Raw genomic sequence first — 22,878 nt, 5'->3', positions numbered from 1 at the left:
CATTAGCTTCCCACTCCTGACACTTCTTTATTATAGAGGCTTTAGCATCCTCCCATTATTTATCCAAGAGTCCCTAAACCTCCCACGGTGGACATAAATTACCCAAGGCATCCTTGTACCAGAAACTGTTCTCTTCAGCGAGTGCTGCACACAATTAGAGAAGCCACTGCTTGTAACTGACAGACCCTCCCAGGGCCTGAGTTGACGATCCTCCAAGCCAGCTTCCTGTTTTGCCTTGGCCCGTGAACGCATGACCTCTGAGGCTTGCTGATCAAAGGCCTCTTCATTGAAGAGATATGGGTACTTACAGCATGAAGCCCAAAATGGCACTCTGGAATATCCCTAAAGGCTGGGAACTTGTTTCCCACTTCTCTGATTGATGTAAGCCATTCTGGAGGTGGCCAATTCATTTTTAGACACATTGGCCACTTGGAGAGTCACTTGGGAGCACATTGGTGACCAGGATGTACATATACCTTATAGACAGCATGCACCACCACACCTGATGGAGTCCACTGCAGAGATGCTGCCTTCTATCCTACATCAAACAGGCCACCCCTCATCAAAGAATAGACCTAAGCATCAGATTGATTAGTCAAACAGCTATCATGCTAGCACTGGAAAATTTCTTGGCCAGGAATCAAACACATCTGTACATTTTTACAGATTCTTTGGCCATTACGAATGATCTAGCTCTGTGGTCTCACCAATAACAATAAGTCCTCATCCAGGGTTGCCCCTTATGGCATACAGAACTCTGGGAATATTTTGCCCCACAATAACCAAATATAAATCTGTTTGCTCCTTAATCGGCACATAGTAACCTCAATGTGCAGAGGCTCATTTCATTGCCCAGGGTGATAAATCGACTCATTTCTGAGATGCATATCAACACTTAAGAACTGATGGTACTAACCTTGGCTCTATATCTCCACATAATAATAAAACATTTATGGGGCCTCTAACCTAAAAGTCTAGGCAAAATCCAGTTGATTTTCCTCCTCTGCAATGGTTAACTTAGTTGCTGATCAGTGCACCTAATGTGAAAAGATAAGTCCCTGGTAATACGACTGATGGACATACCCTCCCAGTGGAGGAAGTGGGTCTCTACTGCTGATGGCAGATCAATTTTGTAGGGACCCTAACCCCCTTTGCTGTGTTAATTGCTATGCTCTGGTGATGATATAAACATAGACAAATTATTCATGCTATCGTACATGACCCTGCTAAAAGCCAAAATCCAAGGACTCAACAAGACACCTTAGAAACTATTGATACTATCAACTCAATTTCAAAAATATGAAACACTGGGCTCTTGATGAAATTCTCCAATAGACATTATACCTCTTTTACAACCACAGACTATCACCCTCATAGGATGGGCTCATGGCTTAGACAAAGTTTGTTTTCTAAATTGGTTTACCTGCTGTTTGAGGTGTTAGATTCAATCCCCAGTCTTTAGGGCGTAAATTCTTTGTTCTGGTCATCAAGCTTAGTGGCACCCTATAAATAGATACCTTTCTGTAATAGGCATTTGTGACAAAATGGTCACTTCTACAGGTCTTTGCTTTATTATAATAGCACACCTGAGGCACCATTGGTATATCCCCCTACCAGGTCTTGCTGCTAACATCCCCTGTAGTCTGTGTATCCTGCATGCCAATAATTCCTTTAGACCTTCTTTCATAAACCCATCTAGCCTGTCAAATACAAATGTGCTGTTTTCCTACCATTTGCAATCACATGCTCATTGTTGTGGAAGTTACTGACCTGGTTACACCTGATGTCATTCAACAAACACATCATTAATACCAATCAAGAAATGTCCAAATCACTCAGAATACCTGTAGCAGACAGCTAGTGTTTGAGATGTTTTCCATGAAGGAAAACCCCTTGACAGCCATGGTAGCTGATGACTGCTTGGGTTCAGGCTATTTGTTAACCATCCAGGGAGAGTTCTCTTACCCTAAAAGTGCTGCTTGCTGCATGTGGGCAGGCTGCACTGGTAAAGTGCAACCAATAAACAACAAATGAGGCAGCAAATTAAAATAAATGATAATACCACTTAAAAATTTGAACAGAGTTCTGGAACCATACTGACACAATTCCCTGGATCTCTCCAACACTATTCAATGACTAGATTCAAATGTTTTTTTGAAGCTTGGTCATTTTAATGCAATATGTTGCTTTTGCTTTTAACATGGCTGTTTAATTAATACCTAAATCAAATCATTTAAATGAGATTTCTCATTATTGAGTCAACTAACCTCAGAGATGAACTCTAATAAAGACATTGATCCCATTTATGATATCTGACTCAGTCAGCTTTAGATAGCTGCTCACCCTGCCTGGCCCACAATGGGTAAAGAAGTTAGTAGGTTGACACATGCCCCTTTTCTTTTTGTGTCAGTGGATAGGACAGTCAAACCTTTAACATTGCAGCCTCTATCTCTACACACCTTAAATGGCCAACCCTTTGTTCTTTGCACAAACCACCTGAATCAGCTTTCCCTTGTCCTACTCTCCTTAAAAAGCACCTTTGAATAAGAGACATATTTGTATTAACTTGATGCAAATGGCAACATCAGCCTTGATGTCTGCTCCTATTAGGGTATGGTATTAATCCTGACCTGAAAAGGGCAGTGATAAGACAAAAGGTATCTGATGGAAAATGTCTTTCACGTAATGCACAGGAGTTCAGTGTAGGGAGTATTTAGAAGATGAGGATAAGAAATCCAAATACAGAGACTCCAGGATGACATTATTTTTATATTCATTGGTCACATGAGAAAAACTTTGACACCACCCTCAAGAGCTCTAGCAGTACAATCAGTAAGTGAAAATGGTACAGTCTCACAAGGGGAAAATGGAGAGCAACAGAAGTGAGTGGATGGTTTCTGTTCTAATATGTAAAGAGCTCTGAGTGATGGGTCTCATCTCCCAAAACAGGAAAAAAGTGAAGAACCTGAAAAGCAGCACCTCTTCTTAGATCTATGAGAGATTTGAGATTCCGTGCAAACCAATGCCCCCAAAATGAAAGACAGCAGAATATGGTGGATTACCACTTCCCTGGGGGGAGAAGTGACTGGAGCCAGCCGCCTCTAGGAACACAAACTGTTAGAGATGAATGTGCCAACGTGTGGAGTAGATTGAGAGTTAAAACTTTTCAGGGCTCCAGTTGTAGGAAGCTCCCTAAAGTTCATGAATTTTTTCTACAGGAGTCCAAGTAAGTTCTCACCTTGCAGACGGGGCGGAAAAAGTCTCATTCTCCATGCATGAAATGGAAGGAAAACATTTCGATGTACACACAAAGCAGCCTTTGCTCTGTGACTTAGGTCACCCTTCAAAGAAAACGAATTTGTCATAACCATCTCTGATTTGGGAAAGAGCAGTCAGACAACTCCCGGACTCTTCAGGTTTCCCCTCTGAGAAAAGGGGAGGAATAAATGCTAAGAACTTGTTTTGAAGTTTATAGTCTATGTATTCTGTCCCACAAAAACATTACAGGTTTAATCATGACATGAGAATATTTTCTGCCTAATACCTTTGCAGCATATCAACAAGGATCTAATATGAAAATAGTAGATTAAAAGGGAGTTCTGTAAGACACAGCCTCTACAGAAGATTGAGTTTCTGGGGATTCCCAAACACTCTAGTGAAGAAAAAACCAAGGACACTAGAGCATCTGGAAGCCCTGACACCTACAGGCAAACATTAAGTCTAAAGCCTATTGAAGAAATCATAGAGACTCACACTAAAGGACTGTTTACCTCGAATCTTATTTTGAAAATTCACAAATATGTGGAAATTAAATAAAACACTCTTTGAGAATCACTGAGTCGAAGAGGGAATCAACAGGGAATTTAAAAAATATCGAGATAAAAATGAAAACTTATGAAAGCATAAGGAGTTGTAAAGTGGAACTTTGTACCAATAAACACGAGTATTTCTTAAACATATCAAGATCACAACCTAAAATTACACCTTGAGCAACTAGGAAAAATACAACAAACTAAACTTTAAAGTAGTAATGTTGGGAGATAAGAAAGAGCAGAAATAAATAGAATATAAGACAACAAAAATTTGAAAAGTATCAATTTTTTGAAGTAATAAACACAATTGACAAACCCTCAAATGACCATGCAAAGAAAAAAGAATCAAGTACGTAATGTCAGAATTGAAAGAGAACATATTAAAGTGGATGTGTGGAAAATAAAGAGTCAAAACGGACATATGTGAACAAATTGAGTAAACTAAAAGACGTGGATAAATTCCTAGAAATAAACAACCTAGAAAGGAAGAATTGAAAAATAGAAAGCCTTTACAAATTAATAACAAATTCAAAGAATTAATACCAGTCCTTCTTAAACTCTTCTGAAAACTAGTAGGAATGTTTCCAAAATCATTTCTTGACTCCAGCATCTCCCTGATACCAACGATAGACAAAGAAATCCCAAGAAAAGAAAACTAGAAGCCACTGTCTCTGTTTCTACTTGGCCATATTGCCCAAATCTTTAGTCAAACATTCTCTGGATGCTTCTGTGCAGGATTTTTTTCCAGGAGATTTCCATTTCAATGGGTGGAATATAAGTGAATTAGATAAACCTCCATAACATGGATGTGCCTCATCCAATCAATTGTGGTTCTTAATAGAACAAGAACTTCCCTGAATAAGGAGGGTTCTGCCACTAGACCATCTTTTGACTTCTACTAAAGTTCCTTCCTAGGACTGCCAACCTGCCCATATAGATTGCAGATTTTCAGTTTACTTGATTTCCATAATCACATGAGCCACTTCCTTAAAGAAATGGAAAAAAAAAATGTGTGATGTCATCAGTATGGCAGTGTGAGATGTTCCCTCTGTCTCTCTTTCAATCTATAACTAGTAAGACATTCATAACTCAGCAAAGGTTCCTCTGCTTAAAACAGATGCCAGAGAGATCCACACACCTGTACATTTGAAAGTGGGTTGAGTGGAACACATAGAGGAGGCAGAACTGGGCTAACAGTGGAGGTGGTGCCCACAACCCCTGTCCCCTGGTCATGGCAGTTGAGCCCATAGCCCCAGCAAACCAGGTACCAGTGACAGAGGCAGGACCCATGATCTCAGGCCCCCAGGCTTTGGTGGCATCCACACCCCCAGAGAAACTGGTAGCAGCAGTGGAGGTGACACACATGACTTCAGCCTCCCCAGCTGGTGCAGCACCCACAGCCACAGAGATTTGTGCGATGGTGGTGGTGAGCCCATGACCCCAGCCCATCACATGTGGTTGTGGTGCCTGCAAACCAACAGCCGTACATGTAGTGGAGGACACCATATCCCCACCTCTCACCCCAGACTCTCCCCTCAGCAGCAGTAGTTCCTGTGACCCAGGCATCCCTGGACACTGGAGGTGCCTGACATTCTGGTGACTGCAGTGGTGACCCTCATGACCACAGTGAGACTGGCAGCACAGTGAAAATTAGGGCACTGGAAACACCTCTACCAAAGGCAGTGGAAGGTTGAAAATGCTCCTCTCAAACATAGGCAGAGGCAGCTCAGGTAATAGGAAACGAAATCTCTTTCTGTAGCCCCACCTAATGGAAAACAAAAGAAAGGCCTGTAAGTACCAATCTGTTGAAGTGTTAGAATCAAAGAAAACAAAGTTTCACCCAAATAAGAAAGGTATTCACTACTTTAAATGTGCTGGCAGAGGAACAACTCATCAAGCACCATGAGAAATCATGGTAACATGGTATCACAAAAAGAAAATGATTCTCCAGAAACCACACCTAAATTCTCAGAAGATTGAGAAGTGATAGAGAATTCAAAATCACTGTCATGATGAAACTCAATAAGCTGGAAAAGCTCAGGAAGACAGTTCAGTGAGTTCAGGAAGATAATTAATGAACAGAAGCAGTACTTTACCAAAGAGATTGAAACTCTTAAAAAAGAATCAAATTCTGGAGCTGAAGAAGTGAATAAATGAGATGAATACATTAGAAAGCATTGGAAATTGAATAGACCGTATGGAAGAGACAGTTAGAAAGCTCAAAGATAGAAATGATTCATGTGGAAGAGGAGAGAGAAGTAAGATTCTAAAAAGTTGAAGGGACTCTTGAGAACTATCTGACTCCATTAAAAAAGGCAACATAAGGATAATGGGTATCCCAGAAGGAGAAGATGGGGAGAAGGGAGCAGAGCGCTTATTTAAAGAAATAATAGCTGAGAACTTCCTAAACCTGGGGAATAAACTGGATATACAAGTCCACAAAGGTAAAAGAACACCTACTTATCTCAATGCAAAAAGACTTTCTCCAGGACACGTTATATTAAAACTGTCAAAAGTCAATGACAAAGAATTTAAAATGCAGCCAAGAACAAAAGACAGTAACCTAGAAAGGTACCCCCTGTTAGGCTATCAGAAGATTTCTCAGCAGAGACTACAGGCCAGAAGAGAGTGGAATAACATATTCAAAATATTGGAAGATAAAAACTGCCAGTCAGTAATACTCTATGCAGCAAAGTTATCCTTCAGTTATAAATGAGAAATAATGGCTTTCTCAGACAACCAAAAGCTAAAGGAGTCCACTACCACTAGACCTGCCTTCAAAGAAATGTTGAAGGGACCTTTTTTACCTGCAACAAGAAAGAAAAAGTACATAAAACTTTGAGTAAGGTGATAGACATACAGAATCAGAAAATTGCATGTCTATTTCAGAATAGGGTGTTAAACAATTATAGCATAAAGACTAAAGGATAAAAAAGAATGAAAAATAAGTTTAGCTACTTCAATTTTTAATGAAGTCCCCACATAAAATGGGTAATTTGTGACAAGAAAAATATGAAAGGAGAGGAGGAGAAGGTTGGAACCTGTGTTGGCAAATGAAAATAAGCTATCAGCAGAAAAGGGACTATTTTATCTATGAGATATTTTATACAAATCTCATGGTAACCACAAAACAAAAATCTATAAAGTAGAGACAAAAAAAAAAAGGAAACTGATAAAAATATCATAGAAAACCACCAAACTAAAATCTCAGACAGAAACAAGGGAAAAGAAACAATTGAGATATACAGTAATTGGAAGACAGGAGATAAAATGGTACTGGTTAAGTCCTCAAAGGCCAATGATCACCCTAAATGTAAATGGATTGGAATTATCAACCAGAAGGCACACAGTGGATAGATGAATTAAAAAACAAGACCCAACTGCCTTCAGGACACTCATCTCAGTTCTAAAGTCAAACACAGGCTCAAAGTGAAGGGGTGGAAGATGATACTCCAGGCAAATGGCAGCTAATAGAAAGGAGGTGTAGCCATGGTTATATCAGACAAAACAGACTTCAAGCCAAAAAGGTAACAACAAAGATGGACATTATATAATGATAAAGAGAACAATTCATCAAGAAGACCTAACAGTTAATATTTGTGCACCCAACATAGGTGCACCAAAATACAGAAAGCAACCATTAACAGACCAAAAGGGAGAAATCTCAGCAGCACAATAACAGGAGATTTTAACACTCCACTCACATCAGTGAAAAGATCATCCAGACAGAAAGTCAGCAATGAAACAATGGCCTTAAAAGATACATCAGACCAGACAGAGTTAATACATTAACACAGAGAACATTCCATCTGAAAGCAGCAGAATACCATTCTTCTCAAGTGCACACGGATCAATCTTGAAGATAGATTGTACTTATTTTGTGTTAGGACACAAATTTAAGAGTATTGAAATCGTATCAAGCATCTGTTCTCACCTCAATGGTTTGCAAACAGAAATCAACTACAAGAAGAAAGCTGTGAAAATCACAGATATACAGAGATTAAAGAACATGCTGCTGAACAACTGAGTCAATGTTTTCACAAAATTCGAACAAAAAATCCTGAAATTTTCTCACTCCCTGAGAAAACTATAGTAACCAATTCATGTATTGGCTGAATAACACACACAGATCAATGGAACAGTGTTGAGAGCCCAGAAATAAACCCACACAGCATATATGGACAACTAATTTATGACAAGGGAGGCAAGAACGTACAATGGAGAAAGGAAGGTCTCTTCAATTAATGATGTTGGGAAAACTAGACAACCACATGTAAAAAAGTTTAATAACCAGATCACTATCTTGCACCATACACAGAAATTAACTCAAAATGGAATAAAGACTTAAGCATAAGACCTGAAAATAGAAAATACATTGAAGGAAACATAGGCAGTAAGCTCCTTGGCATTGGTTTTAGTGATGATTTTGTGAATTTGACTACAATGGCAATGGAAACAAAAGCAAAAGTAAACAAATAGGGTTATATCAAACAAAAAAGCTTCTGTTCAGCAAAGGAAACCATCAACAAAAGGAAAAGGCAACCTACCAAATGGGAAAAGATATTTGCAAATTATACATCCAATAAGGGGTTAATATCCAAAATACATAAAGAACATATACAACTGAACAACAAACAAACCCCTGATTACAACATGGGCCGAGGATTTGAATAGACATTTTTCTAGTGACATACACATGGCCAACAGGTACATGAGAAGATGTTCAACATCACTAATCATAGGAAATGCAAATCAAAACCACAATGAGGTATCACCTCACACCTGTTAGAATGGCTGTTATCTAAAAGAGAAGAAAAACAAGTGTTGAGGATGTAAAGAAAAGGCAATGCTGGTACACTGTTGGCAGGTATGTAAATTGATACAGCCCCTATGGAAAACTGTACGGTGATTCCTCTGGAAATTAAAATAGAACCACCATATGGATCATCATATGATCCAGCTGTTTATCTGAAGAATACTAAAACAGTAATTCAAAAAGATGTCTGTACTGCAATCTTCATTGCAGTATTATTTACAATAGCCAAAATATGGAAACAACCTAAGGGTCCATTGACAGATGAATAGTTAGTGAAGATGATGTATATATAGTCACAATGGAATATTACTCAGCTATAAAAAAAAAAAGGATGAAATCTTGCAATTTGCAACACCATGGATGGACCTTGAGAGTATTACACTAAGTGAAATAAGTCAGCAGGAGAAAAATATATGATTTCACTCAAATGTGGAATATAAAACAAAATCAAACTCATAGATGCAGCAAACAGATTGGTGGTTACCAGAAGAAAAAGGGGTGGAGGGAGGGTGAAATGGGTAACGGGGGTCAACTGTATGGTGATGGATAGAAACTAGACTTTTGGTGGTGAACATGCTGTAGTATATACAGATAGAGAATTATAATGTGGTGCACTTGAAACTTACACAATGTTATGAATTTTGCCTCAATTAAAAAAACACCTATAGAAAATTAATACATGTGTATAAACACACGTGCCTACATACACACATCATGTTGGTTCTGTTTCCCTGGAGAAGCTTGACAAACACCATATTTCATTTGTAAATCTTTATAAATCAAATGAGTGATACAATTTAAATGAGAAGTGATTTCTGTGTGTGTAATCTTCCAAACAATAATTTTTAAGTAGCATTCAGTGTTTCTTTGGAAATCACTAAAAATTTTTCCTCAATTTTGTTCACATATAAAGTGTCAAGTGATGTTAGATCTTCTCCTTCCATCCTCTTTCAAACTGGTGAGTATTTCCTGGAATGGGCTCCCTACTAAATGTATTAGGGTGTCCTTACAGTGTGCGGAGCTCTGCTGACCCACACCCCAATAAAACCAGGGGAAATTATTTTAATAAACATTTAAATTCACTGGAAGTCGTCCTAAAGGCAAACAGGAAATGCAGATCTATTCAAGAGAATCTATGAAGATTTGTAAGAAATGTGAGCGTCTGTGGTATTGGAACCAAAAGCGTGCCCTCCCTAGCTCCTCCCAGCTCACATTGGTGAAGACTCCACCAGAACTCATCTTTAATTGTTCAGGACAACTTATGTAAGCTTCTGGGTTTGCCTTTATAACCCCCCTGCTGCCTTCTTTATCCACTTCAGAGCATATTTGAATTTCTACCCAAATCTGTGCCTCTTGAATTGCAATTCCCAGGACCCCAAATAAACCTTGCTTCTCTTGCATTCATGCCTTTTATTAGTTGACATTTGATGATATCAGAAGTGGGATCCACAGTGACCTCTGACTCCAGCACTGCTGTGTGGCCATGAGCAACGTGCTTTCAAGAGTCCTTCAAACCTTTTCATCTCCTCCCAGCGGCCCCAGGTCTCTGGTAAGTCCTCCTGGACTCGAACCTGCTGTAGCACTGGCCAAGGATTGTCTTTATTTGGATGTGTTCTGTGCCAGCTTTGTGGGGAAATGTGTTCCCTTTTGTCTCTTAGGCCCGTGTTTGATTAGTATGTACAAAAGGGAAGTCTGTTCTCTAAGGGAGCTGCCCATGGGCAATCCCTCTGTGGGAACTCCTGCTGGATTTATGTTTATAGATTATGGTTCTTCTACATGTAGATCCTTGTCCTACTGGATCCACATCACTGGGATGATTTAAGCTTCATTGGCTTAAATGAGGCTCCTTTGAAATTCCTAAATTGGTTTATACTCAATTGGAAAAAGGGTATTGAACCAACAAATTGAATGGAAAGTTTATTTTAATTGGTACCTCAAGGCCACTAAATCTAATAGCCAAGAAGTTGCTTCCCTACAAGCTATTGATTGTAAACTTGCTGAAGCCAATTCAGGGCTCCCTGAAAGATTTGCCAAGCTTGAAAAGTCAGCCAAGGCTTCCTCTGCTACTACAACTGCTTCTGCTTTTGTCCACCTCTTTGTCTACCTTGTCTCCTTGTCTGAAGTTTCTTTTTATAATGATGACCCTAGGGCTCCTCTTGATCACCTCACATTTGTAGGCCCTTTGAAGGTGAGGACAGGAGACAGAAATAACCTCCTAGTCTCCTACAGCCCTTGGACAATCTGAGTTATTAGCTCTAACTAAGGGATTTCCTGACCACAAGGAAGACACCGTTAAATTTGCCAAAGACTTCCGGATAAATTTTGAAACTTATCAACATGGCTATTCAGACCTCTATCAGCTGATCCACATGTTTGTGGGAGAAGGGAGAGTCAAAGAATGGTTCTCTAAAGCAAAAGGGAACAGGCCCATGGAAGATTTTTCTAAACAAGGTAAGGGAGCTCTGTGGGATGTCCAGAAATTAGCCAAGAGGCTTCATGACAAAATTCCTGATGTTTTCCCAAAAATTATTGATTGGAAAAGGATTCAACAATGTGTACAAAAATCTGATGACATTTTTATTATTCTGACAGAATTTTAAAATGTCTTTAAATAGTACTCTGGAATTGATCACATTAATTATGAAACTTCCTTCCTCTTTAATTTGACTTTTTTCAGTGGGCTGGAAGATGAACTTGCTGCTCTTATAAAAAGACATGCACTTAACTGAGCCACTCTGGAAACACAGGAGTTAGTCAAGCTGGATGAACAATTTTCTGAAACAATGCAGAAAGCAGCCAAAAAGAAAGCTGTTCAAGCTCTAGATGTTGAAATTCAGGCCAAATAAATTATGCAAGTTCTGATGCAACAACTAACTCATATACTCCCTCAGTCCAACAACACCCCTATAAGGGGGGTATGTAATTACTGTAAAAAACCCAATCAATAGAGGAAACACTGTTATGAGCTAGACAAGAAAAATCAGGCCCCCTGGTAGGAATCTCAATCTTGAACATCCTTTCCCAAAGGGGGAACCTTACAATCTTTTCAACAGTAGGGCTGTTCCAAGGATTCAAAGAGGACATTCCCTCTTCCCTCCTAACCAATTCTTTGGGGGAAATTTATCTGATTATTAGAGATGAGGTCACTAAAGCCCACATCAACACCAGGCCAGCTTACTGGCCTCAACCCCACCAGCCTTTCTTATGTCCTTCCTTGGAGTTTAGAAACTATACCAAGAGTGAGGTTTGAAATTACACCATGACTGTCTTCAAGTCACTCACTATTCCTTTTCAGTTAGGCCCAATCATGATCTCCACCATTCTTCTTAATTCCTTCTGCTCCCATACATTTACTTGAGAGGGATTTCCTTGAAACTTATAAAGCTAGTATCTCTCTCCATAGGGGGAAATAATTCTTGAATTGAGAAACCTTAGAAACCCTCATTCTTCAGCAGATGATCCTGAGCTCATTGTGGTTTCCATCCCTATGTTACCCACTCAAGTCAATGGATAAGAAAACCCTTTCTTCAGTGATGTTCCTGACTGTCTCTGGTCATAAAGTTCCATAGACATTGGCTGTATTCATTCTGCCATTCCAATATGATTGAACTTTATCCAAACAAGCCTTTACCTAATCTTACATGCCGAAGCAATTAAAGGCATTGAGCTTTTAATTGAGCAATATCTAAAACAAAGGCTCATTATTCCCTGTGTGAATCCTTGCAGTACTCCCATCCTTCCTGTACGAAAGCCTCATGGAAAAGCAGGGAGATTAGCACAGGATTTGAGAGCCATCAGTAACATTGTAGGGCCTGGACAGCCTGTTGTCCTTAACACTTGGCCTCACTGTCTCCTCTTCCTGCTGATGGCAAATCCTTTATGGCCATAGAACTTTGTAGAGCCTTCTGCAGCATTTTTAGATCCTGATAGCCGATTTTTATTTGCCTTTACTTGGGATGGACAATAATATACATGGACCATCGTGCTCCCAAAGTTATACTGAAGGTCCAACCTAATTCTCTCAGGTTTAAAGGCTTATATAGCACATGTAACCTTTTCAGAAAACTCCGTTACAATATGTGGATGATCTCCTTTGTTCACCATCAAAGGAGACATCTAATACAGGTGGATTCTGATCTTAAGGGAACTTGCTTCCAAGGGACACAAAATCTCTAAGGAGAAGCTGCAATTCAGTAAGCTCCAAATTAAATAATTAAGACATTAATATCCAACTAAGGGTTGGTCTTTGACCCAGATAGGATAAAAGGAATCCTTTCTTTCCCCCTTCCCTAGGCTAAAAGACAGTCACGGGGATTTTTAGGATTAGCTGTTTATTATAGAAACTGAATTCCTAACTTTTCAATGATGGCTCAACCCTTATACTCTCTGCTTAAAGTTAACCCAGGAGAACCGCTCAACTGGACTGAAGAAAATCAAAACACCTTTGAGACCATTAAGCCGAGTCTCCTTGACACCCCAGCCTTAGGGCATCCTAACTACAAATTGCTCTTTTTCCTTCTTGTCCATGAGAAAGAAGGAAATGCATCAGCATCCTTTCTCAACAGCATGGAAGACAATATAGGCCAATAGGCTATTTCGGCCAACAACTAGGCCCTGTACCTAAAGGACCATCTCCCTGCACGAGGGCCATTGCTGCAAGAGCCGTTCTCTTTAAAATGGCTGAGGAAACTGTTATGGGTTCTCTATTTTCGTACCCCACTCAGGGGAAGCTCTTCTTAACTCTAATCATGCTCAGCACCCATCTGCCAGCAGACTAATCCCCTATGAGCTTTTTCTTCTATCTTCACCAAACGTCACTCTTACTCACTGCCGTTCTCTCAATTCTGCCACTCTCCTCCCATTGCCTTTTGATGACACACCACTTGATTTTCTTTGACAGAACAGTTATTGGTCCCCAGGCTGGAATTACAAGAAATCTCACTTGAAAGTGCTGATGTAGTTTGCTTTACTGATGAGTCTTCTCCGAAAGATGAAAATGGCAAATATAAGGTAGGATATGCAATTTTGTCTTTAATAGAAACAATGGAAGCTGGTCGTTTACCAACGGCCACCTCTGCACAACAGGCTGAATCTGTGTCCCTAATCTGAGCCCATTATCTAGTCAAAGGGAAAACTGCCAATATCTATGCAGACAGCAGACGGGCCTTTGGAGCAACTCATGACTGCGGCATGCTTTGGAAACAGAGGATTCCTAACCTCTACAGGGCAAAGGATAAAAAATAGCTCTGTTGTGTTAGATTTTTAGATGCCATTCAGAAACTGAGATCTTTGGCAATAAAGATTCTTGGACATCCTAAGGTGAACACAGAGGAAAGTAAAGGTAATCATTTTGCTGATTCAGCTACAAAAAATGGAGCTCTTCAAGATTACAACGTCTTTTAGAATTTGCCCTAAAACCAAAATTACCCTTTAATCTTGTCAGAGATTTAAAAAATAAATTAATGGAAGCCCAATATTTGGCTACCAGACAGGAAAAGAGAAAATAGAAAGTACACATTTGAAGGGAAGAAAAATTTCTGGTCTGGTCTTAATGGCCTTCCTGTCCTCCCTGATTATGTCCAGGAACGTACGCGAAGCTCTGCTCATGATTTGTCTCACTGGGATACTGACGAGATGGTGCTTTGGAGAAAACAATATTATTGGAAACTGACACCTAAAATGGCTTTGAGTCTTTATCAAGGATGCCATATATGTCCTAAACAGAACCCTGGAGAGCCCATCCACAGTTCGATGGGCCACTTCCTTTACCTTCTGGGTCCTTCGAGACATGGCAGTTGGACTTGATCCAACTACCACCATCTTCAGGATATAAATACAGTTTAGTAATGCTCTGCATGTTTCCCACTGGACTGAAGCATTCCCATGCTGCAAGGCAACAGCTCACACTGTAAGTAAAATTCTCCTAAAAATATTATACCTACTAGGGGTGTCCCCTCAGAGCCTCACAGCTATCTCGGGCATCATGTTACAGGTCAAGTCATACAATCCATATGTAAAACCTTGTGTACTCTACATTTTCATTGTGCCTGTCATCCTCAATCCTCTGGTCTCATTGAAAGAACTAATGGGATCATAAAAACTCAATTGGCCAAACTCATGGAATCTTTTAGTCTTCCATGGCCAAAAGCCTTGCCTTTGGTACAACTCAACCTTAGATCTACACCTTTTGGGAACGACAAGCTTTCTCCATTTGAAATCATCACAGGATGACCTGTGAGATTAGATCAAGGGCCATATGAGCATGTCCTCCTACTGCAAGGAGCTCACAAGGCTCTTCAGGATAATAACGCTCTAAAACAATCTTTTCAGAGGGTGCTCCAGGAAAACAAAGACGTACATCACCACAGTCTTTACAGGAGACTTTTCCTCCTGGAGACACCTTTACAAGAATGTCCTACAACTATGATGCAAAGGCCCACACTCAGGGCATTGACTCATAGATTCGTGTTTCTCAACTTATATAGTCACCCTCAAATGATTGGACTTTTCAACCCACTGGAGACCTCAAATTAAAAATATCTCATGCTGCTCTTCACCTAGATGAGAAGCTGATGACATGTGAGGTAGCAAACTTCCAAGAATCCAGCCCAGTATCATGCCAAACCTTTCTGAAAGTTTTGGCATTCCCTTCCTCTTTGCTGGAATTCTAATGCTCTTTGCCCTCGTACATCCTGTATAAATCCTGTGTTTGTGGTAACGTGTTTCCTTTTTTACTGTTCTCTATGCTCTTCCCCCTCTTCATTTTCCTAGTCTGTAAGGTATGGGGAAAAAATGCTATAATACAATTCTCCCAATCCCTAGCCTCCTCTGACAACCATTCCGATTCTTGGAGCTGCCATCACCAACCTACCACTAGTTTTAGGAGAATCAACAATCCCATCACTATACCTATTTACAATTTCACTTTCATTCCTAAGTTTATCATAATTCTGACAACCCAAACTTCCACCTTTATCTACAGAGTTCAACTTTTTTCCCTTAAACAAGAAGATCTCCCCTGCTTTTCTTTAACTCCTTTCAAGGAATACTCAAATGCCGCTAAAGATGCTCCATCCATGGTCATCCATGAACTCCCAACTTCATACATGTGGCTCTACCAGAAATGTCATCAGAAGGGCTATATTTGCTCCCCTAGTAATCAGTCAGGATGTTCAAGTCCTCTCTGTAAGGTCTTATTCCAGAAGTCTGATGATGTTTTAGACCATCTAGAGAATACTTTTCCCATATGTACAAACAAGACAGATCCTTTGTTCACTCCCATTCTGCCGCCTTTGCCTGTAAATGAATCCTTGAATAAACAAACTCTGGCTGCTGTTCTTTGCCCCTTCAGGATATATTTTTCTACGTGGATGTGATAGAAAACCATGGGCATTCAGCTGCCTAAACAGCAGGCAAACGAGTGGTACTTGTCTCCTAGGCCAATTAACCACTGCTCTATATTTGAACTCATCTCCGGACAAACTGATTCCACCCAGAAAACCCAAAAGAAAAGGGCCCTCTCATATAGTGATGGCTGATAATTAGTCTGTGGGTGGTAAACATGATGTAATCTACACAGAAATTGAAATATAATGATGTATACCTGAAATTTATATAATGTTATAAACCAATGTTACCTCAACTAAAAAAGGGCCCTCTCTATCATAGAGGACTATCCTGATGAAGATCCCTATGAACATGAGGATAATAGTTGTGGTCTCAGTCAAGGCTGTGACTTTCCTGCTGGTTATTCAGGACATATTGGACATTATTCCCTTAGGAGACTCTCCTTGGTTAGGAATTGGCATGTTCCAACTGGACCTCATGATGAGGAATCTTACCAGAACTGTCAGTACAGTTGCTCCCTCTACTGCAAATCAATAAGAGCACCACAGAGCCCTCAGGTGCTCTAGCTTGAGCAGTCCTGGACAGGAGGACAGCCCTGGACTCTCTCCTTGCTGCCCAAGGAGGAGTCTGTGCTCCTGCCGACACCTCCTGTTGCACCTGCATGAATAATTCTCAGCCAGTTGAATTAGAGACACTGAAACTTGTCCAACTCGCTATATCTCTTAAGGGCCACTCTGATTTTTACTCCACACTGGTTGAATTTCAACTTTCCTGACATTCTTAGGTGGCTTCCTTCTGGGCTGGGGGCTATACTTAGGTCTGGATTAAAAATTATTTTGTTTATTATAATCCTAATTCACTGTTTTTTTCATTTTTAAATTGTTCATGATGTGTATTTCTCACATCTGTGTGGCTTCCCTAATCCTTGAGATAATGGTTGTCCAGAGACTTGAGACTAATCAAAAGATAAATTCATTGATGACCATTGAGATCAAGACCATTTTTGACATCTGAGGACTATAACATGATGCTTAAGGCTCATTTCCTGACCACCTACTTCTTGCTCAAATGTGGCCTAAGATTTTGACTAAGTTACTCCCATGAAAGACCTTACTTTACCCCTACGTAGGTCATGACTTCCCAGGATTGAGCCCTCCTGCCCATCAGGGAGACACCTAAACACACGACACCAAACAGTTCATCCACGATACTTTCAGCCCAAAGGTCTTGATCAAAAGTGAAAAACATAGATGATGATACCAAAATGGAGTAACACATGCCAAGACTTCTAAAATGGAGCTGGGAGGCCATTAAGGAAGCGAGGCTTATGCACGTCCACAGCCAGGTGTGGACTGAAATTTTTAACTTCGCCTGACCACAGAGCTCACATCCTGGAACAATTCCTCTCCCAGAAATGAACAAACTGCTTAAGAATCAATCACCTACTAGCATGTCAGCTCGCTCCTTGCCAGAACTGATCATGAATTGTTGAAGACAACTTATGGAAGCTTGTGGGTTTGCTTTTATGAAACCCTGCTGTCTCCTTTGTCCACTTCAGAGCACATTTGAGTTTCTACTCTAATCTGTGCCTCCTGAATTGCAATTCCAGGACCCCAAATAAACCTCTTCTCTTGCAATTCATGCCTTTTTTTTTTTATTGAGTTATTGATAGGTTACAATCTTGTGAAATTTCAATTGTACATTAATGTTTGTCAGTCATGTTGTAGGTGCACCACTTCACCCTTTGTGCCCACCCCCCACCCCACCTTTCCCCTGGTATCCACTAAACTGTTCTTGGTCCATAGTTTTAATTCCTCATATGAGTGGAGTCATACACAGATTATCTTTCTCTCGCTGGCTTATTTCACTTAACATAATTCTCTCAAGGTCCATCCATGTTATTGCAAATGGAATGATTTTGTTCTGTTTTGCAGCTGAGTAGTATTCCATTGTATATATGTACCACATCTTCTTTATCCATTCGTCTGTTCATGGGCACTTAGGTTGCTTCCACGTCTTGGCTATTGTAAACAGTGCTGCAATAAACATTGGGGTGCACAGGACTTTTGGGATTGCTGACTTCAGGCTCTTTGGATAAATACCCAGTAGTGGGATGGCTGGATCGTATGGTAGTTCTATTTTTAACTTTTTGAGGAATCTCCATACTGTTTTCCATAGTGGCTGCACCAGTTTGCATTCCCACCAGCAGTGTATGAGGGTTCCTTTTTCTCCGCAACCTCTCCAACATTTGTTGCTATTAGTTTTAGATATTTTTGTCATTCTGATGGGTGTAAGGTGATATCTTAGTGTAGTTTTGATTTGCATTTCCCTGATGATCAGCAATGATGAGCATCTTTTCATGTGCCTATTGGCCGTCAGTATATCTTCTTTGGAGAAATGTCTGTTCGTGTCTCCAGCCCATTTTTTGATTGGGTTGTTTGATGTTTTGTGATTGAGTTGTGAGAGTTCTTTATATATTAAGGATATTAAGCCTTTGTCAGATATATGACTTGCAAATATTTTTTCCCAGTTAGTGGGTTGTTTTTTTGTTTCAATCCTGTTTTCATTTGCCTTGAAGAAGATCTTTAATCTGATGAAGTCCCATTTGTTTATTCTTTCTATTGTTTCCCTTCTTTGAGAAGGCATGGTGTCTGAAACTATCCTTTTAATACTGATGTCAAAGAGTGTACTGCCTACGTTTTCTTCCAGAAGCCTTATGGTTTCAGGTCTCACCTTTAGGTCTTTAATCCATTTGAGTTTATTTTGGTGAATGGTGAAAAAGAATGGTCAATTTTCATTCTTCTACATGTGGCTTTCCAGTTTTCCCAGCACCATTTGTTGAAAAGACTTTCTTTTCTCCATTGTATGCCCTCAGCTCCTTTGTCAAAGATAAGCTGTCCATAGATGTGTGGTTTTATTTCTGGGCTTTCAATTTTGTTCCATTGATCTGTGCACCTGTTTTTGTACCAGTACCATGCTGTTTTGATTACTGTAGCTTTGTAGTATGTTTTGAAGTCAGGGATTGTGATGCCTCCCGTTTTGTTCTTTTTTCTCAGGATTGCTTTAGCAATTCGGGGTCTTTTGTTGCCCCATATGAATTTTAGGATTCTTTGTTCTAATTCTGTAAAGAATGTCATTGGGATTCTGATTGGGATGGCGTTGAATCTGTAGATTGCTTGAGGTAGAATAGACATTTTAACTATGTTTATTCTTCCAATCCATGTACATGGAATGTCTTTCCATCTCCAATTCATGCCTTTTCTTAATTGGTATCACTAATGTCCTGGGAGCGTAACTTTCTCAACCAATTAATCAGTGAAAACTTCTCCTTTTTAAAAATAATTTCCTAGGTCACTGATTTTTGTTCTGAGCTTTGGAAGCCTCCTCCCAGCAGTCTAACTCCCTGGTTATTTCCAGAAAAATAATCAGCATATAGTCTAGACTGTATCTTCCGTAAATACACAAATCTACTCCTAATTGCCTTTCATCTTTTTCTCCACTTATTTGAGTGACCTCTGACTTGAGCTTATCATGATCTTGTGCCAACCAGTGAATTCTTTGGAAGGTAATTAAGAGCTTTGTGTTTATATCTCACATGTAAAGGCAAAATCTCTGTGCCAGGCCCCTCAAGCTCTTTTGGAGAGAATGGAAATCCTCTCTCAGTGACTCTCCCATTTTAGGAGCTGAGGGCTCAGTGCAACGAAGAGATAGCAGTCAGAGGGATCTTGATTGTGTCTCCTGGCTCCTCAGGAATGGTTTATGTTACAACCACCTCATGAGCTGGAACAAGGGCAGTTGGCACCCAAGTATTGCCAGCTCACCACTCCAAATGCATCACCTCAGTTCCATGTGTAGGGACTGAAACAATAGTGTCCTGACTTTTCAAGCACACTCACCCAGCAACAGGTAGGTGGGGACAGGGTTTCAAACATAGCAGTCTTGTTCTTCCTGGGAAGCCCTGTTTGTGGGAGCTGAGTGACAAGGTGCCAGGTGCTCTAGGCTGCAGTGGTCTGGTGTTGGGGGGGGGAGGGGGTAGTCTCCACCAACATGAGCTGGAGGAGCTAGCGAGGCACTGCTCTGGTTCAAATACCAGATTCTCATGTTTCTTACAAAACTTCATAGATTTTCTTGAATAAATGTTCTTTATTTGCTGTTTGCCTTTAGGACCATTTCCAGTGGCTTTAAATATTGGTAATTAAATAATTTTCACCAGTTTTATTGAGGAGTATGTCAACAGAGCTTCTGTCATGGTTACACCATCCTAATTTGGGATAAATAGTCTTTCAGCATGAACTTTTATTATTTCTTGAACAGGCGTTAGACTCCGTTTAGTGTTTGCTACAGCTGTGGGTGCTGGAGGCTTCAATACCCTGTGGTGTCCTTGTGCTTTTCTCCCTGGTGTGATGAGCCAGCCCCATAAGCTCATTCTGAAGTAGACTCTGTGCCTTGCAGCTCTGTTTGAATCCACTGATTTTATCCTGGGCCCTGCTGATGTGGTGTCAGGTATTTGGGAGAGAAAATGTCCTATTATGTTATGCATGTTTTGGTGTTAAGAAAATCCACAGACTATGAATTCAGAAGAGGGTTTTAACTTTTATGTTTCCTCCCCTTTTGTCAGAGAGGAAACGTGAAGGGTCTGGGAGTTGTCTGTTTGTACTTCCCCAATCACATAAGGCTTTAGCAGATTAGTTTCCTTTGAGGGATGGTTTATGTTATGAATAAAATACTCTGTATATAAAAATATTTCCCCCATTTCCTGCATGAAACATGCAGCATTTTTTTCTGGTCTTCACTATGAGAACCTAGTTGAGCTCCTGAAGAAAAAACTCATAAATTGTCCAGGGCCCCTAAAGCTGGCCCCACCTACAGTTTTAACTTTCAAGGTGATCCATACTGTGCCTCCAAAATTCATCTCTTACATTTTCTATGTTCTTAGAGGATGATGGCTCCAGTCATTTCTTCTCCTGGTGTGTGGTTATTCTCCATATTTGCTGTCTTTCATTTTGGGGGCATTGGTTTGTCACGTAACCTCAAGTTTCTCATGAATCTAAGACGAAGTATTCCTTCTCAAGTTGTGTAGCATTTTTCTTGTTCAGAAGACGAGAACGATCTCACTTCAGGCTCTTTACATGTTGAAACAGAGACCAACCATTCATTTGAGTTGCTCTGTATTTTTCCCCTGTGAGACTATACTATTTTCATTTATTGATTCTATTGCTAGTGACTGTGTGTTCTTTTCAGTGTTTTTCTTTTGTGACCAGTGCATTTAAAAACATCATACTGGGAGCTCTGCCTTTGGTTATCTTATCCTCATCTTCTAAAAATGAAAACTTGTTCATCACACGAAAGACATTTATCTGTTACCTTACGTTTTATCATAGCGCTTTTGGGGGCAAGATTAACACCCTACCTAAAATGGGATTGCATGTCAAGACTGATGTTACTGCATGCATCAAGTGAATAGAAAAATGTTTACTATTCACAGGTACTTTTTAAGGAGAGTAGAACAAGGGTAAGCTGGTTCAAGTGGCCTGTGCAAAAAAGAATGGGCTGGACCTTTAAGGTGTGTACAGGGAAATGGAGCAGGTTTTTAAGGTTTGACCCTCTGACAAATGACACAAAAGGAAAAGGAGTGTGTGTCCTCCTCCATAACATTACACCCCTCTCTTTGACTACAGGTGTAATCCTGCAAAATACTGGCAAAAGTGCATTGAAAAAAACTGTAATTTAAGTTTTTGGTATTAAGGATGAATGAGACATTAGTCTCATGACAAAAATTATAACTATGAAAGAATAAAAAATATAATAAATGCCTGAGGAAAAACATACTTTAACTTGTATGCACATGATAATACTGACTCATAATGTATAGTGAATAAATGAAACTGCAGTTTATCTGAAAATCTACAATTAGAATGAGATATTTTACTGTATTCTCTGAAGAAACTAAAAAAAATCGTTAGCAGGAGGGCTTATAAAACAGTTGATAAAATATTTCTATGAAAGAACTACAGAAATGTTTGTTTCACAAAAAAATGAACATACTTTTAATCACATATAATCAAAAATAATTGAAAACATATTGAGGCATTACATTCAGCTACAAGTAACAGGAAACACAGTCTTCCTGACATGAGGAAGGAGATTATTCTTGTATGGAAGGATTAGGTCGAGGCACAATGCAGAAGAGAAACAAAGTCCAATGTTGTTTTTTTTTTTTTGATAGCACTATTGTGGGTGTCATCGGGAATAAGGAAAATATAGTCACCAGCACTATTAACAGCATAAGGTGTTTCGTGTACAAATTAAGCCTTATACAGATATAATCTAGAGAAGAGGGGAATCAGAATACGCCCAATCATGAAAGTCTGAATTGCTTTCCTGGTGAACACAAGAAGGCTAACTGAAAAATCCGAGTCTCATGTATCTTTGATGTAGAACTTATAAGACATCGTTGGAAACCTACACCTCTAAGAAAATGGAAATCAGACTTGGTGGTTGTTTTGAAGATAGTCTTGACTGGAAGAGCAAGGAATTTGTAAAATAGGTGGAACATGATTTCCTCCAAGATCCTATGTATTTGTCTTCTCCCTCTATGGTGGTCCCAAAACCTAATCCCTTCTTTGCTTATGACTTCAAAAGGTCATGCAAGTGAGGCCATTGGTGAATTCAAATATGGAACCATAAAAGGGATGGATAATGGAGAATCTAGTTTCAAATATTGCTCACAGAGAGGACATCTCCAACTCCTTATTTTTTTGTCCTATCTCATGGCTCTCTTCTTAATTCAAGGCCTAGTCACCAAGTTTCAGTTAGAAGGAAGGACACTGAGGAAAGGGCCAAATATGAAAATAACAAGTCACATGAAATGATACTCTTTGATAAACACACCATAGAGAAAAA

At 39.8% G+C, this 22,878-nt stretch overlaps 1 protein-coding gene across 2 annotated transcripts in view; it reads left to right on the top strand.

Moving 5' to 3' along the window:
* The window catches only part of LOC100065912 (zinc finger protein 564-like), a 79,215-nt gene extending 61,603 nt beyond the window's left edge, over positions 1-17,612 (top strand). Inside the window, exons 5-7 of one of the 2 annotated variants that reach the window (XR_011440953.1) lie at positions 10,046-10,177; positions 13,529-13,638; positions 14,212-17,612. The gene's annotated coding sequence lies outside the window, so the exon portion shown is untranslated. Of the gene's footprint in view, positions 1-10,045; positions 10,178-11,305 lie in introns of both variants that reach the window. The other variant, XR_011440952.1, reaches the window with a different exon arrangement.
* Positions 17,613-22,878: the final 5,266 nt, after the last annotated feature.

This window comes from Equus caballus, chromosome 7, assembly GCF_041296265.1.
Source record: "Equus caballus isolate H_3958 breed thoroughbred chromosome 7, TB-T2T, whole genome shotgun sequence".
NCBI classification, from domain to species: Eukaryota; Metazoa; Chordata; class Mammalia; order Perissodactyla; family Equidae; genus Equus; species Equus caballus.
The sequence above is the reverse complement of the archived record's forward strand: the minus strand, read 5'-3'. Positions and strand labels throughout refer to the sequence as shown.